The 17842-nt window shown below is 32.7% G+C and overlaps 2 pseudogenes; one reads left to right on the top strand and one right to left on the bottom strand.

Moving 5' to 3' along the window:
• Positions 1 to 10957: 10957 nt before the first annotated feature.
• LOC120138377 lies at positions 10958 to 13860 on the top strand (annotated as a pseudogene).
• Positions 13861 to 13951: 91 nt separating this feature from the next.
• On the bottom strand, positions 13952 to 16366 carry LOC120138376 (annotated as a pseudogene).
• Positions 16367 to 17842: the final 1476 nt, after the last annotated feature.

Raw genomic sequence — 17842 nt, forward strand, 5'->3', positions numbered from 1 at the left:
ACTTGGTTGAGTTGAACCACTATAATCTTTGTGCAATTTTCCCTATCTTTATACTTCTTACTCCTTAAACTTTAAATTGCCAATTCACCCCTTTTTGGCACATTTTCGGTTGTTCATTTGAGTTTCTTCAATCCTAACAAATATTTTGCTGAAAATCCTGCTTTGGTAAGTTCTTTTGATCAAAACAAATACTATGAATTGTTTGCTGAGACAATTATGTGTCATGGTTATGCATATATTATTGTTGAGGATAAAAAACTTAGGGATTTGCATCATTACCTTAATTCTTCTGTTAAGGACATATCTAGGTATACTGTTACTAAGTATTGCATGTGTTGGTGCATGAAAATAATAAAAATTTGCTACTTGATTCAATGTATTTTGTTTCAAGTCTTATTTGTTTTACATGTGATGGTTGGTCTACCTGCACACGTTCTTATTTTGCTCTTACTGCTCATTATGTTGATAATAACTGGAAACTTTAGTCTAAAATACTTAATTTTCATCGTTTTCCTCCTCCTCATGATGGTGAGTCAATATTTAAGTTTGTTAAACATTTACCATTACACTTGATGTAACATCCGCAATACCGGGTTAGTGACCAAATTGTAAAGTTTTAGAATTTGGTGACTAAAGTATAAGAATGAAATAGTTCAATGATTATTGGATATATATGATGAAGGTTATTTAGTAATTATTAAAGAAAATAAAGGGCAAAAGGGTCAATTGATCAAGAAATGAATTAAAATGGGATTGGTAAGGATAAATGATCGTGGAAAGGGAGAGAATTCTCCAGAGTTCTCTTCTCCTTTCTTCTTTTTCTTCACGTGGAGGCCAAGAGCCAAAGGTAAGTTTCTTAGTTTATAATGGAATTGTTGATTTTAAGATTGGGTTTTAATTATTAGATGATAACTAAGCTTAAGGAAAGCTTAAATCATCTTAAAAGCAAAGGATGGTGGAGTTAGGAGAGATTAAAGATTTAGAGTTTACAAATGAAATCTTGGAATAAAGTTCATTTCTTAAATTGGAAGTTAAATTTGACTTGTCAATGGTTAAATTAAGAAGTATGAAGTGTTAGAATTGGAATTAGAACACATTGAAAATTTAGTGTGATTCTTGAATGCCATGTAAATGATGGAATTTTGGGTTTAAAGAAGTGATTATGGAATAGAAATGAGTTTAAATATGTGTATGGAAGTTAGGAATATTAAAGGAAGTAAAATATGAAGGTTTAAGCTGAAATGAAGTGAATTTCGAGCTCAAAATAGGATTTCTGGGCTAGGGGAATCGATACCCATTCAAGGGGAATCGATACCCCCTCAAACGAACATGGAATTCCAGAATGCCAGAGGGGAACCGATACCCCCACAGGAGGGAACCAATTCCCCCTAAAGGAAAAATGTGAATATTGGTTTAATAAGTTTGTTTAAGTTGCTAGTATCCAATTACAAGGTGTAGGTATCTAATGATTGCCTCAAAATGTACATTTATGAGATTATACGCGTAAAGCAATTCTGGAACATTTGACAAGTAAGATCGATCAAGGGAAAGATAAGAGATTGGAATTGACTAGTGAGACCAAGGTGATTGCATACTAGTGATGTATGTAATGGAAATAAGACTTGCGATGAGTCTATTTCCTAGAGTAATATGCATGAAGTCATGAACATGATTATGTGTTGTTATAATTATATGTGATTATCTGTATTACATTGATTGTATGTATGCATGACTAAAGATAATGATATGCTTTGTATATGTTATGTGATTATGAATAGGTAGAAAGGAAACAAATGATGATATAAGAATCTATTAAGATATATGATATGAAATATGATAGTGAGCTATGTGAAAGATTTATATAGAAAATATATGCGAACAAATATGACATATGTTTATATGAAACAATGCAAGGTGATATGAGCTATGTGAGATATGAATATAAATCATATGAGAAGTGAAAAGAATTATATGAAAATAGACTAAGTGATTACATGTATGTGAAAGAAGCTATATGATACGATCTATGTGATTACATGCAACATATGATATTAGATATATGTTTACACATACATGTGGTATGTGACAGAAGAGAAGGAACATGTGATTATGAGATCAATGATTACACGTACATGTGATACGTGACTGAAAAGAAAATATGTTTATAAAGAGAAAGAATATGAATAAGTAATGTGAACTGTTATAAATGATAATGCCCATGTTATGTGATATTAGAGCTAGGGGTATAGTTGGCATGCCAATGGTCGAGGGTTTACCTATGTTCTTCGGGACATATGGACTGTTTACCTATGTTCTTCGGGACATATAGACTGTTTACCTGTGTTCTTCGGGACATATGGACTGTTTACCTATGTTCTTCGGGACATATGGACTGATTACCTAGGTTCTTTGGAATCTATGGACTGGTCCTTCGGGACATTGATCGAGCTGTGGTGACAGCATATGTGCACAACCTCAATGTACTCACATACCTTAAGTTCTCACTAGTACATGGGCTAATAAAGTGATTAAACAAGCATACTGAATGTGATATGTATACGATGGGTTTATAAATGGTTATCAAAGGTAAGTGGTTTGAAATGTGTTACATGAACCATATGATGTTATGTGTGTTTCTTAATGATAATGATGGTATATGTTTATGTATGATTTATGTTATATGAAATATTATATGTTTTATATGCCTCACTAAGTCAACGACTTAGCGTGTGATTGTTTCACACGTAGGTTTCGAGAAGAGTAAAGAGTAATGCGGAGCAAGACAGGTCAGTTCTCCTTACTAAATGTCAGATCCGAAAATATATGTACTGTATATAGAGTGTAGTTGGCATGTAGTCTAAAGATATAAATTGTATGAACTCTGATATATTTTGTAAATGTTTTGAATAAGTTAAATGTTATCAAGTTTTAAATTACTCACTTTTTATACGAATAAATGTTTGAAAAGTCAATGTGACACTTCGGACTCGTATCCGGGTCGGATACGGGTTGGGGGTGTTACATTTAATGGTATCAGAGCTACGGTTTAGCCGATTCTCGGCATAAACTAAAGTCCAAAGTGTCATAAAATGTGTACATGCCAACACAGAGTGAAAATTTCTGATCTGATAGGGTAAGGAGTATGTTGTCTTGCCAATAGAACAAGATTTGTATAATATAGTAGAAATTGATTATAGAAATTGTCGAAGTGAATCGATAGCTGACAAATCTGATGGTGATAGCAATTCACTTGCCCTGGCCAGGCAGGATGAAGAGCAGAAACCTCAGAAAGTGTCTTATAAGATTAAAGGTTGATTTCAGAAATTGAAATCATATTCGAATAGTTATAAAAGGTTCTCACTGTTTCGAATCGAAAAGTGATACGGAGAGTTTTGTTATAAAGTGAATAAGATAGAATATGGTGAGCAAGTGTCACCATAAGGATGTGGTTAGAATTTGTGGAAAGTTTGAGAATAAGTGCATCAGTGACAAGCATATAAGATATATACAATCAGAGTTGTTGAGTTTGAAATAAAGGAATAGTATTGTGTATTAATAAGAATGTGGATAGAATAAGGGTTTGTATTTTGGACGGAAAGAGTTAGCGTTGGCTAACCATATTATGTGATGGAAAAGGTATAGAATTTAATATTTTTTTAGATGTTGTCATGATAAGACAACCAAATATGAAAGGGATCTGGATACAATTGTATATTTGGATCATAGTACTGTGGTATAGTAAAGGGAATAAGGATTTGTATATTTGAGTAAAGATGAGGATTGATAAGAAGAGTTTAGGAATGAGTATATCGATGATCAGTTTATAAGACAAAGTAAGTCAGAATGTTCAGTTGAACAACGTAAATTATAGGATGTATGAGAACGGAGGTGAAATTGACAAGTTAAGTAAACGAATTTTGAGATAATTTCGATTGGAAAGGATGTATGTGATTGGTTGATTAGGGTTGTGTTCTAGATTGGACAGATGTTATTGATGAACTGTCAGAGTAAAAGTGATAGAGTTATAAGATTGGAAGAAAAGGTAGAGTTGAGTTAATCAATTATGATGTGAATCTGAATATAGTTGGGTATTCTGATTAGATAGCTATGATGTAGAAAAGGAGATAAGTATTTGTATGGAATTTTAAGAAATGAAAATACAAGTATAAGAAATAACAAAGTTCTATATAAGAAATAGGTTATCAAAGTTATGAGGATGCAATGAAGATTGGTATATAGCGATGAATATAGGTGATAAGACAAGAGTATGTGAACATGAAAGGAAAGATATGATTTGTGTATAAAGAATAAATAAAGGAATAATGGAATAAAGAAATGAAATGGGATTGAGTTAAAGGATCAGACACGATAAAGGTTATATGGAATGTAGATGATAATTTTGATATAGAAGTAAGAAAAGTGTGTAAGGTTATGTGAATAGATTCTTTAAAAGGGTATGTTGAATCATATTTAAGAAGATTTAAGGTCGTGTTTTGGTTAAATGATGATGGAAAACGAATTTGGTTAGAAATGGATTAGGTTGTTTGATTGATGAAAATGGATTGAAGTTACTGGTTGCTGTTTAAATGATAAGTGACATGATATGAATATATATATATATATATATATATCTATATATATATATATATATATAAAGGAAAGGTAATTGAAAAGCTAAAGGATTGAAAAGTAAGTTTCTGATGATGACAAGAAAGATTAATTAAATGAAGCAACAACATGAGAACTTTAGAAGATATGTTTCTATCAAGATGTCTAGTGAAAATTCGAGGACGAATTTTCTTAAAAAAGATGGGAGATTTGTAACATCCGCAATACCGGGTTAGTGACCAAATTGTAAAGTTTCAAAATTTGGTGACTAAAGTATAAGAATGAAATAGTTCAATGATTATTGGATATATATGATGAAGGTTATTTAGTAATTATTAAAGAAAATAAAGGGCAAAAGGGTCAATTGACCAAGAAATGAATTAAAAATGGGATTGGTAAGGATAAATACACGTGGAAAGGGAGAGAATTCTCCAGAGTTCTCTTCTCCTTTCTTCTTTTTCTTCACGTGGAGGCCAAGAGCCAAAGGTAAGTTTCTTTGTTTATAATGGAATTGTTGATTTTAAGATTGGGTTTTAATTATTAGATGATAACTAAGCTTAAGGAAAGCTTAAATCATCTTAAAAGCAAAGGATGGTGGAGTTAGGAGAGATTAAAGATTTAGAGTTTACAAATGAAATCTTGGAATAAAGTTCATTTCTTAAATTGGAAGTTAAATTTGACTTGTCAATGGTTAAATTAAGAAGTATTAAGTGTTAGAATTGGAATTAGAGCACATTGAAAATTTAGTGTGATTCTTGAATGCCATGTAAATGATGGAATTTTTGGGTTTAAAGAAGTGATTATGGAATAGAAATGAGTTTAAATATGTGTATGGAAGTTAGGAATATTAAAGGAAGTAAAATATGAAGGTTTAAGCTAAAATGAAGTGAATTTCGAGCTCAAAATAGGATTTCTGGGCTAGGGGAATCGATACCCATTCAAGGGGAATCGATACCCCCTCAAACGAACATGGAATTCCAGAATGCCAGAGGGGAACCAATACCCCCACAGGAGGGAACCGATTCCCCCTAAAGGAAAAATGTGAATATTGGTTTAATAAGTTTGTTTAAGTTGTTAGTATCCAATTACAAGGTGTAGGTATCTAATGATTGCCTCAAAATATACATTTATGTAGATTCTGCGCGTAAAGCAATTCCGGAACATTTGACAAGTAAGATCGATCAAGGGAAATATAAGAGATTGGAATTGACTAGTGAGACCAAGGTGAGTGCATACTAGTGATATGTAGTGTTTAATGGAAATAAAACTTGCGATGAGTCTATTTCCTAGAGTAATATGCATGAAGTCATGGACATGATTATGTGTTGTTATAATTATATGTGATTATCTGTATTACATTGATTGTATGTATGCATGACTAAAGATAATGATATGCTTTGTATATGTTATGTGATTATGAATAGGTAGAAAGGAAACAAATGATGATATAAGAATCTATTATAAGATATATGATATGAAAATATGATAGTGAGCTATGTGAAAGAACTATGAGTTATATAGAAAATATATGCGAACATATGACATCTATGTTTATGAAACAATGCAAGGTGATATGAGCTATGTGAGATATGAATATAAAATCATATGAGAAGTGAAAAGAATTACATGAAAATAGACTAAGTGATTACATGTATATGTGAAAGAAGCTATATGATACAATCTATGTGATTACATGCAACATATGATATTAGATATATGTTTACACATACATGTGGTATGTGACAGAAGAGAAGGAACATGTGATTATGAGATCAATGATTACACGTACATGTGATACATGATTGAAAAGAAAAGATATGTGTTTATAAGAGAAAGAATATGAATAAGTAATGTGAACTGTTATAAATGATAATGCCCATGTTATGTGATATGAGAGCTAGGGGTATAGTTGGCATGCCAAGGGTCGAGGGTTTACCTATGTTCTTCGGGACATATGAACTGTTTACCTATGTTCTTCGGGACATATGGACTGTTTACCTGTGTTCTTCGGGACATATGGACTGTTTACCTATGTTCTTCAGGACATATGGACTGATTACCTAGGTTCTTCGGAATCTATGGACTGGTCCTTCAGGACATTTATCGAGCTGTGGTGACAGCATATGTGTGCACAACCTCAATGTACTCACATACCTTAAGTTCTCACTAGTATACATGGGCTAATAAAGTGATTAAACAATCATATTGAATGTGATATGTATACGATGGGTTTATAAATGGTTATCAAAGGTAAGTGGTTTGAAATGTGTTACATGAACCATATGTTTATGTGTTCTTAATGATAATGATGGTATATGTTATGTATGATTTTGTTATATAAATATATATGTTTATATGCCTCACTAAGTCAACGACTTAGCGTGTGATTGTTTCACACGTAGGTTTCGAGAAGAGTAAAGAGTAATGCGGAGCAAGACAGGTCAATTCTCCTTACTAAATGTCAGATCCGAAAATATATGTACTGTATATAGAGTGTAGTTGGCATGTAGTCTAAAGATATAAATTGTATGAACTCTGATATATTTTGTAAACGTTTTGAATAAGTTAAATGTTATCAAAGTTTTTAAATTACTCATTATTTTATACGAATAAATGTTTGAAAAGTCAATGTGACACTTCGGACTCGTATCCGGGTTGCATACGGGTTGGGGGTGTTACACTTGATAATGCTTTTGTAAATGATAAAATGGTTAAGAGACTGAAAGATGATTTGAATATCATTTCTCATCTTCCCTGCAATGGTAAGTACTTCCATATAAGGTGTGATGCCCACATTTTGAAATTGATAGTTAAAAAGGTTTGAAGGTAATTGATTCTTCTGTTATTAAATTACGTGAGATTGTTAAGTTTATTGATTCTTCTGACTCTCGACTTTGTGCCTTTGAATTAGATGTTAAAGATTGTGATTCTTCTTCTCTGGTAAGTTAGTATTGGATGTTCTTACTCGATGAAATTTTACTTACTAGATGATTCATAGGGTACTTGAGGCTAGATTAGCAATTAACTTGTTTGTTAATAGGGAAAATGAGTTGGATATCATTACTGATCATGAGTGGGAAATTGTTCAAACAATTTGTGAATTTCTTGAGCCTTTTTATGAAATTACTACTTTGTTCTCTGGTTCTAAGTATCCCACTTCTAACTTGTATTTGGCTAACGTTGTTGCAATTGAAAAATTGTTATGTGATGCTCATAATGATCATTGTGAAGGTATTTCTGCAATGGCAGGACCCATGCTTGAACTATATGAGAAATATTGGTCTGACCACTCAATGATTCTGTCTTTTGATGTTTTACTTGATCCTCGATATAAATTACAACTTCTAAAGGAGTTGTACAATGTTCTTTATGTCGAGGATGAGGTTCAACGGAGGGTAAGTCTCATTTATAATGAGTTTCTTGAGTTATATGTATTTTATTAAAAAAATGCACCTTGTGGTTCTTTCTCTTATTCTTCTATCCAAAACACACATCCTTAGATATAAGTGACTCAAGTTTCAATCGGCCTCAAACATTTAGAAAATCATATCCATTCAGGTAGTTATTATAATTTTGAGTTGAATTTTATCTTATTTATTTCTTGTTTTCATTTACTAATTTTTCTTTTATTTTTTTAGAATTTTGATGTCAATTTATTTGCTTCAAAGAGTGGACGATTCGATGTTGACTCTTACATCAGTTTTCCCCTTGTCCCTCGTTCAGGAGAATCTGGCTTTGATATTTTGGAGTATTGGAAAAATCAAAGTATTTCATATTCGATACTTTCTCGCATGGCGAGAGATATATTTGCTAATCCAATTACTTCAGTTGCATCTAAATCGTCCTTTAGTATATGAGGGTCGAATTTTGAACAAATTAAGAGCTAAACTCTTACATAAAATGCTGAGATTTTTGTAACAACCCATAATTGGTTGTATTGTTTTGAGTCAGATGATAAGGATGAAGAATACCTTATTGTGGTTAATGAGTCTTCTATGTGAAGATATGACAAATTATTTTATTTTTTATGTTAATGTCATTAATATTTCAAATTGTTTATTAATTATTTTAATTTTAATTTTAATTTTTAGTGTGTTTAACAGTAAGTGAAACCATTGGAATTGGAGATTCTGTCTTTTTACATGTAACTTCTATTTACTAATGACTTATTATATTTATTATGTTTAAGAGTAACTGAAACCATTGTTTACTAATGCTTCTGATTTTTGTAGGGTACTTTGCAAGTTACAATGACCATCATTCTAAATGCTTCTTGCTGTTTTTTTTTTCTTGATTCTGCTTGATATTATTTCTGTTATTATAAACTATGTTGAATGCTTGATTCTGTAAAGGTTTAGTAAAGTTGAAAATGTTTGGCACTGTTGGTCATCGTATTCCCTTTGGCTTTACCACTGATTGCATGCTTGTTTAATGTGGAAATGTTGGTTGTTGTTACCTGTTGGCTGTTGCTACCTTGTAATTTATTTTGTTGGTTTGACTTAAATAAATTATTGTAACTTGTCATTTTTTTCTATATTGTTACTCATGTTAAATTATGTTGGTGGCTTTAAAGCTAAAAAGATGAAAAATTGCCCGTAATTTAATAATGTTGGCAACATATAGATATTTTGATACAAAAGCTCGATGAAGAAATTCTTGTTAGCAAAGTTAGGCTTTTAGCCTTATAATACTTTTGTTATAAGATTTGAGAGCTAAAAAAAACTCTTTGTTTTTGTTCATTTTATTGTGATTTTATTGTATTCAACCGTAGTAAATCAAATGTTATTCAAATTTTAGATCAAATATTATTTACATTATCAATATCAATTAAATTCATCTTTTATTATGTTTTATGTGATAATTGTTAGATAAATTTTATTTACATGAATTAAACTATATAATTACATTTAAAATAATTTATTAATCATGTTCAATGCCAATAAATTATTCTAACTTGTAATCATTATAATTAATTTAATTAATAATGTTCAATATATAAATTACTTAATAAAATAAAATTAATGATTATATTGAAGATTTATAACATAAGAATCATAATCAATATAATAAGTCTATTTATTAATTTAATTTTCATAATTAATATTTTTATTATAACATTTAAAAATTAATCATATTAATTAATATGATTTATTATAAACTGAAAATCTCACAATTTTATTAAAATCTTATAATTTCATCAATGGTAATATATAAGTCAGGTAAATGTTAAGTCATGTAAATATCATATCAGGTCAATAACAAGTTAGATCATTTACAAGTCAGGTTGAAAACAAGTCATGTTCATAACAGGTCAGGTTGAAAACAGGTCGGATAATACCAGTTATTTACCAAGTCAATCTCGGGTTCGGGTTGATATTAGTCGGATGCAGTTCGAGTTTGGATATCATATTTTCGGTTTAATTTGGGTTTATGTCGTTCTCATGTCGGGTTCAGATCCACAATTTTTCAGGTCCAACTTGGGTTCAAGGCAACACTAGTTCCGACTCGAGTCAGTTTCGGATCACCACAACAGTCAAAAATAGTTTTGACAAGAGTCGGTTTCATCCAGTTTTATAGATCGGGTCAGCTTTTTACACCCCTACTTGGTTCTTTTACTAAGAATCATTCAACTTTTGAGATATGGATTTATTGTCATTACCGTCTTTGAAATCTACTCACCAGTCAGCAAAGTTCACTATCGATCATCTCTTTATCGTCGACAAATTAGAAATTAGGGTTTAGAGATTTGAGAATTAATTTATTATGAATTGTGGGGTGTTTTGTGTAAAATAGAAAAGTTTAAGATTTGAGAAAAATTTATTGTAAAATAAGAAGTTAGATCACGTATCAAACATTAATTGGTTTATTAATTTTTAACAGGTGTGACAAACCAGATACTTAAAATGGTAATGTCGAAAACGTTAATCACCTATATTGATTGAAAAAAATTTAGACACCCATTTTTATAGTAAACCTAAATAAAATATAGGAGGGACAAGTTGAAATATAAAAATGTATTAAATTGAATCAAGTGGGCAAAAAACAAAAAGCCTTCCCACCTTATCGTCAACACTAACCATATCAGATCTACACATCCACGACGACTAACTTAATGATTTTCAATCCCATAAATAGGAATACTTCAAATCCATCAATTTTGAATTTTAGTTGATTAGACATGTTTAACTGGTTGTTTGGTAAACTGTCAGATGTAAGGTTAAACCTTGGTGATGTTCAAACAACAATAATATCCATATGCTTCTATTCTATTTTCTATGTATAAAGACTACACGCTCATTCCCTCTAAATCAAACCTTCAAGCCCAAGCATGCATCTCTCACCAACCCAAATGTCGATTTCCCAAACATCTCAGCCGCACATTGCTCTCTTTCCCAGCGCCGGAATGGGCCATTTGACCCCTTTCCTCGGCCTTGCCTCCATGCTCTATCCCACAACTGTAAGCTAACTCTGATCACGCCACTCCCACTGTTTCAGCAGCTGAATCCTCACACATTTCTTCCTTTCTGTCACAACATCCCAAAATCAACCGCGTTGAGTTCCATGTCCCACCAGCGGAGCATTCACATACCATTTCTGATGACCCTTTTTTCATCCAATTCGAAGCCACCAGCCATTCTTCACACCTTATACATCCATTATTAGCTTCTTTAACTCCACCGCTTTCCGCCATTTTTTGCAGACCTTGTTGTCGCCAATGGAGTTGGCAAAGTTGCTGTTGATCTCGGGGTTCGGAACTACATCGTTTCCACCACTTCTCTCAAGTTTCTTTCCCTCATGGCGTATCTTCCTATCCTGACAACATCCGATGCTGCTAAACTCACCAATGGTGCAGACAATATTGAGATCCCGTGGCTCACTCCATTGCCGATATCAAGCATTCCACCTCCATTCTTCAGTTCCGATCATATTTTTACAGAAACCCTTTTATCAAACGTTGAAGCTCTGCCTTATTGCAATGGAATCGTAATGAATACATTTGAATCCTTTGAGCCAGAAACGCTTTAAGCAATCAAAAACAAGAGAGCTTTAAGCAATCTCCCACCGATTCTCCCTATAGGCCGTTGGAGAGTTACGAGCTCAACATCAAACAGGCTCGGTATCTCCCATGGCTAAACCACCAACCAGTTGAATCCGTTGTTTTATTAAGCTGTGGAAGTAGAACCGCCATGTCTAAAGATCAAATAAAGGAATTAAGAGATGGATTAGATAAAAGTGGACATCGATTCATTTGGGATCTCAAGACGAAAAAGGTGTTGGGACCGTCGACGCACCCCATGGCGCAGCGGAAACAAAACTCGACGGTCTTACCAGCGATCCAAGTACGAAAAACTAAAATCGAGAGGAAGATATGCAAATACTTACAGCGGGTTCCTTGAAAAACAACAAGGACAGCAGTGAATACTGGTGGTGTAGATCGGTTCGAATCGTAAGCATCTACAAAATCACGTCTCGGCTTCTACTCAGTTCACCCGATTAAGAGCAATTTTGTTTTCCCCCAAAATCGTTTTGAGAGAAAATGGCTTAAGGTTTTGTGTGTGTTCTCTAAAACGGCTGCTAGACCTAACATACACTTTTATAACCAAGTTACCCTAATCATATTAGGGTTTTTATTATTTCAAATTAATTAAATCTATATTTAATTAATTAGAATTTAATAATCCTTTTATATCCAAGTTACCCTAATCATATTAGGGATTTTATTATTTCAAATTAATTAAATCTATATTTAATTAATTGAAATTAAATATTCGAGATTATTAAAACATATACTTAATTAACTCTAGATATATTTTAGTATCGTGCAACAAATTGTACATCTTTGCTCGTTTCAATCCCCTGTAGGTTCTTGTAACGTTAACAGTAATTATTAGAACAATTATAATATTACATACAATGAGTGACATCTAGCAATATATCATTGTCATTTAAGTTACAAGAAAATACGATTCGACATATCATCTTGGTGATTAACTCTTTTATGTATTACATCCTTATGTCCTTTATATCTAGAATAGACACAAGTCTTGGAATAGTCACACTTGTATAGCCCATCTATTGTTTCTTGATATCTAGAGTAGACTTTAATTAACGAATAGTTTATGATATCTCATATCAACTTATTCAAGCATGACCATGTGTTTCTAGTCTTACTCAATCAAGTGGCCTGTGATATATTTCCTATTGTGTAGGAAAGACAAATCCTATCTTAATCATACACACCCACTACATATATTGAGATATATCCAATAACAGTCTTTATAGAGCAACCAGTTACGGAGCTTCTTTAGTTGCATCAAAACATACAACAATATATGCTGGGATAGTATTGATCTCAAGTCTGAGGATCATACATAGAGTCATCACCATGAGCAATGTTATGCTGTCACATAATAATCAAAGACATATGCTCATGGTGGGTCAATCCAATACATTATTCTCTAACAATATAATCATATATCAATTCTGACATCTCTATGTCAATGACAACTCGTTGTCATCAATCAATAACATGTTAGTCTTAAGCGTATTATTATTGTCCATGCCCATAATAATATTTGACTAGGGATCTTTTAATAATAACAATTATTTCATTATATGAACTTTATTATCTTTCAGTTTATGTTAAACATATATATATATATATATATATATATATATATAACTGAAAGTAATAGCGGTAATGTCTTCATTCAATAAAATCAGTAAATAAAAGTATTATTACAATCATCATATGATTGGTCTTTGGGCATACTCTAACAAAATGTTGACAAAGAAGAAAGCGAAGAAGATTTGGAAGAGATATTAGGCAGCTCATTTCTTGAAAGAACAAAGGACAGAGGCATGGTATTGAAAGAATGGGTGAAGCAGCAAGATATTCTGGGACATTCAGCCATCGGAGGATTTGTAAGCCACTGCGGGTGAAACTCGGTGATGGAAGCTGCTAGGAATGGGGTTCCGGTGCTGGCATGGCCAACATGGGGACCCAAAACAAATGCTGAGGTTGTGGAGAAAGTTGGGGTTGGAATATGGGATAGAACATGGGGATGGGGAAATCAGAGACTGGTTATAGAAGATGAGATTCAGAGAAAGATCAGTGAGTTGATGAAAGATGGGAAGTTGAAGATTAAAGCTAAAATGGTAGGGGAAGAAGCTAGGAAAGCTAGTGGAAATGGGTCCAAAAGGACTATCATCGAAACCATTGCATCGTTAAAGCAAAACATGAGAAACTGAGGTCATTGTTATTTGTTGTTGTTTTTGGTTCAATTCCTTCTATTTTTTTTTTAAAGTAGGATATTTAAAAAAAATAAAATATGAATAAAAAAAAGAGAAAGAAAACCTGGAAATCAGGTCCCAGAGATATTTACATCGTTGACACTCTCGGATTTAGTTCGATCAGACTATATCCAGCAGCCTTCTTCAAACCCCTCATCTTTGCCATGTTCCTTGTTCTAGCTGAATCATCCCATTTTCCACTTTCTGCATATAAATTTGACACTAAATTATATACACTCGGATTTTCTGGTTCTAAATCCAAAATCCAATTTCCTATAATCTCTCCCAGTTCTGTATTTCCATGGATTCTACAAGCAGCCAATAAGGCAGCCAGTGCTGATGCACTTTGTCTTGCAGGCACCAATTTAAGCAATTTGTATGCTTCTTCAAGACGTCCTGCTCTGCTTAATAAATCTACTATGCATCCATAATGCGCTTCACAGGGTATTATGCCATATTCTTTCCTCATGCAGTAAAACACTTGCAGACCCTCTTCCACCATGCCAGAGTGACTGCATGCAGTAAGTATCGATGTGAAGGTCGTATCATCAGGTTTGATCATTTCGTTTTTCATTCGGTCGAATAGTAGAAGAGCCTCTTTGCACTTTCCATGCATCCCATATGCAGAGATCATTGTGTTCCATGATGTCAGACACCTTCTAGTGGTGTGCTCAAATAGATTTCTTGCCATATTTAGTTTCCAACTTGGCATAAGTAGTCATCAGGGAATTTGTTACTAGTGTTTCTCGATCTAGTTGAGCTCGATACGAATGACAGTGAACTTCCTTTGCTAGACTTAGATATCCAAGTTTCGAGGATGCCTGGAGTAAACTTGTCAGAGTGACAGAATCATAGTCAAGTCCTTCACTTTTCATCTTCTGGAACAGTATGATGGCTTCATCGGGATGCCCATGGCAGATATAACCCATCATCATTGAAGTCCATGAAACCAAGTCCTTGTATTGTATCCTGTCAAAGACTGTCCTTGCATCATAAGACACCACATCTTGCATACATGTAGACAATTTGATTGGTAACTTCTGTATGCATACGAAACTCATGTCTCAGAATGTAGCCATGAACACTTCTTCCTCCTCTTACATTATTCAGCTCCAACAATGCTGAAAGCACATTAAGGATAGAACCTAAGTTTGGTTTGAGACCGATACAGACCATTTCAATAAAAATGTCGATAGAGTCGGTAGCAAATCCGTTTTGGAGATAACCTGACATCATGACATTGTATAAAATCACATCTCTCGTCTCTATTACTTTGAATAATTGCCTAGCTCGGACCAAATCATTGCACATGGAATACATATCAACCAAAGCAGTGGTAGATACTAGATCAAGCTCGTAACCTATCCGAATAATGTGACCATGAATACTCTTTCCTTCTCGCAAATACTTCAAATCAGCACAACACAAATCCCATTGGCTAAGCTAATCAAATCTGGGAAACATTTTCATCTGCCATCTTACAGAAATGTCCCAAAGCTTCCAATGGCTTCCCCATATTGATATACCCAGTTATCATTGCATTCCATGAACCAATTGTTTTCATCTTCATTCTACCAAAAATGCAAGCTGCCATTGTTGGGACCTTGCATTTAATATACATATCCATGAGACTTGTCTCAAATATTTCATCCAAACAGTCAATCCCTCTTCTAATAGCATATCCATGGATCGTCCCGCCATGTTCCAATGCTTCCAACTCGGCGGCTGCCTGAAGTAAACTCACCATTGTCACCCTATTGGGATCGACCCCTTCCTTCTGCATGGAACAAGCAAATTCAAACGCCTTGTAAGCAAGCTGCCCGCCAACTTGTGCATAGCCATTATCATTGAAGTGTAAACACAACGTCTCTTTCAGTTATTTCTTCGAACACTTTGGAAGCACCAACCATATCTCCATACCTCGAATACAATCCTATAAGTGAAGATCCCACAAATTGATTTTTACTCAATCCAAACTTGAAAACATCAAGATGAACTCCTTTTCCAAATCCCAAACTACCCAATTCAACACAACTCTTCAGGGTAAAAGTAATAGCCGAACCATCTAAACCAATCCTTTTTTGCTTCAATTTCAAATAGAGCCTAAGAACTTCACCGTATTTACTACTTCTAAAACATCCAACGAGAATTGAATTCCAAAGGAAAATATTGCTTTTGATAATTCCATCAAATACCCATCTTGAATCAACCGAGAACCCAAACTTTTGATAGCAAGTTAAAAGTTTTGAACTTATAAAAGTATTTTGACAAAGGCCATTGGTGAAAATACAAGCATGAAACATTCTCAGAGAAGCAAAATCGTTACAATTATCCAACAAAGAAGCAATTTTATCGACTTTATGGCCAGTTGAATGATAAAGGAATAAACTTCGGGAATTGATAAATGGAATTAGGCTGTTCTTTTGGAGAAGTGAAGGAATTTTAAGTAGGAAAAGAACCATGATTTTATGTAGAATAACTGAAAATGATGTTTCTTAACCGTCACTCGTGTTTATGCGTGTGTACAACATAGAGTACAAATAATTGGAACGAAACATTTTTTTAAATAAATAAAATGGGTAAATTACAAATTTCATCACTAAACTTTACTTCTCTCCTATTCTGCTCACTAAACTTTAAAAGTTTTCAATTTCTTCATTGAACTTAACACATCAAGTTTTTTTAGTCACTCCGCCGCTAAATAGTTAATAGCATTTAAAATGACATCGTTTTAAAAAACAATTTTCACCCAAATGACGTCATTTTGCATTTATATAACAGGACATTTATAACGCTATTAGTGAGAAAACAACTGAGTGACAAAAAAATCCAATGTATTAGGAAATTGAAAAGATTTAAAGTACAATGAATGAAATAGGTGAGAGAGTAAAGTTTAGTTACCAAATTTGTAATTTACTCAACTAAAATTCATAATATATATAAATTGAAACAAAACAATTGGCTAAATTAGCGAAAAATGGATATAGAAAAAAAAAAGGATTGTGAGGGATGCAGGTAAAATATTTAAGGATTTAAAAGTGTTTAAAAAAATTGTCATTCGAATGAAAAATTATTAGATAGATCGACTTGCCACATTATCTGTGGTGATAATCAATAAGATTCATTTATCTCATTTTTTTAAGGTGAATTTTTATCTCTCTCTTACATATAAATAAGGAGTGGGTAGTTATTTTGAGATGAATAAATTATTTTAAGATGAATAAATTTTATTGGTTGATATCACGAATAACGTGATGAGCCGAATCTACATAATAATTTCTCCGTTAGAATTGTTAATTGTTGGAAACGTTTTAGGGTCATCGTCTCATACCAGCGATTTACATTGAACTTTTTATTTTTTTTAAATAGAAATCATCATTTGTTGTCAATATTTTTAGGGTAAACTGTGTATTTAGTACCTAAACTATCAATTTGAATTTATTTTAGTACCTAAACTTTTAATTTTTTAAAATCATACCTAAAGTTTAGTTTTTGTTTCATTTTAGTATCTCGCCGTTAAGTTTTTGAAAAAAATAAAAGTTTAGGTACCAAAACACGTTTAGTACCTAAATTATACTTAAGTTATGAAAAAAAATGAAAATTTAGGTATTAAAATAGGCCAAAACTGATAGTTAAAGTACTAAACGCGTTATGTTTTTAACGATGTGATATTAAAATGAAACAAAAAGTAAATTTTATGTATGATTTTGAAAAAAAAAAATAAAAGCTTAGGTACTAAAATGGATCAAAACTGATAATTTAGGTGTTAAATTCATAAATTACCCTATTTTTAGTGGAAACTTGCGGGTGTGGACGACTTCCCTTTGCATAATTTTTTACCTTTTTTCTTTTAAAGCTGCATTCGAAACATGTTGGTTCATGAGATGTATGGATGCATGCTGCAGGCACATACATGTATAGGCAGATCACGTACAGGTAG

The sequence above is a fragment of the Hibiscus syriacus genome, unplaced genomic scaffold, assembly GCF_006381635.1.
Source record: "Hibiscus syriacus cultivar Baekdansim isolate YM2019G1 unplaced genomic scaffold, ASM638163v2 tig00110691_pilon, whole genome shotgun sequence".
Taxonomy (NCBI): domain Eukaryota; kingdom Viridiplantae; phylum Streptophyta; class Magnoliopsida; order Malvales; family Malvaceae; genus Hibiscus; species Hibiscus syriacus.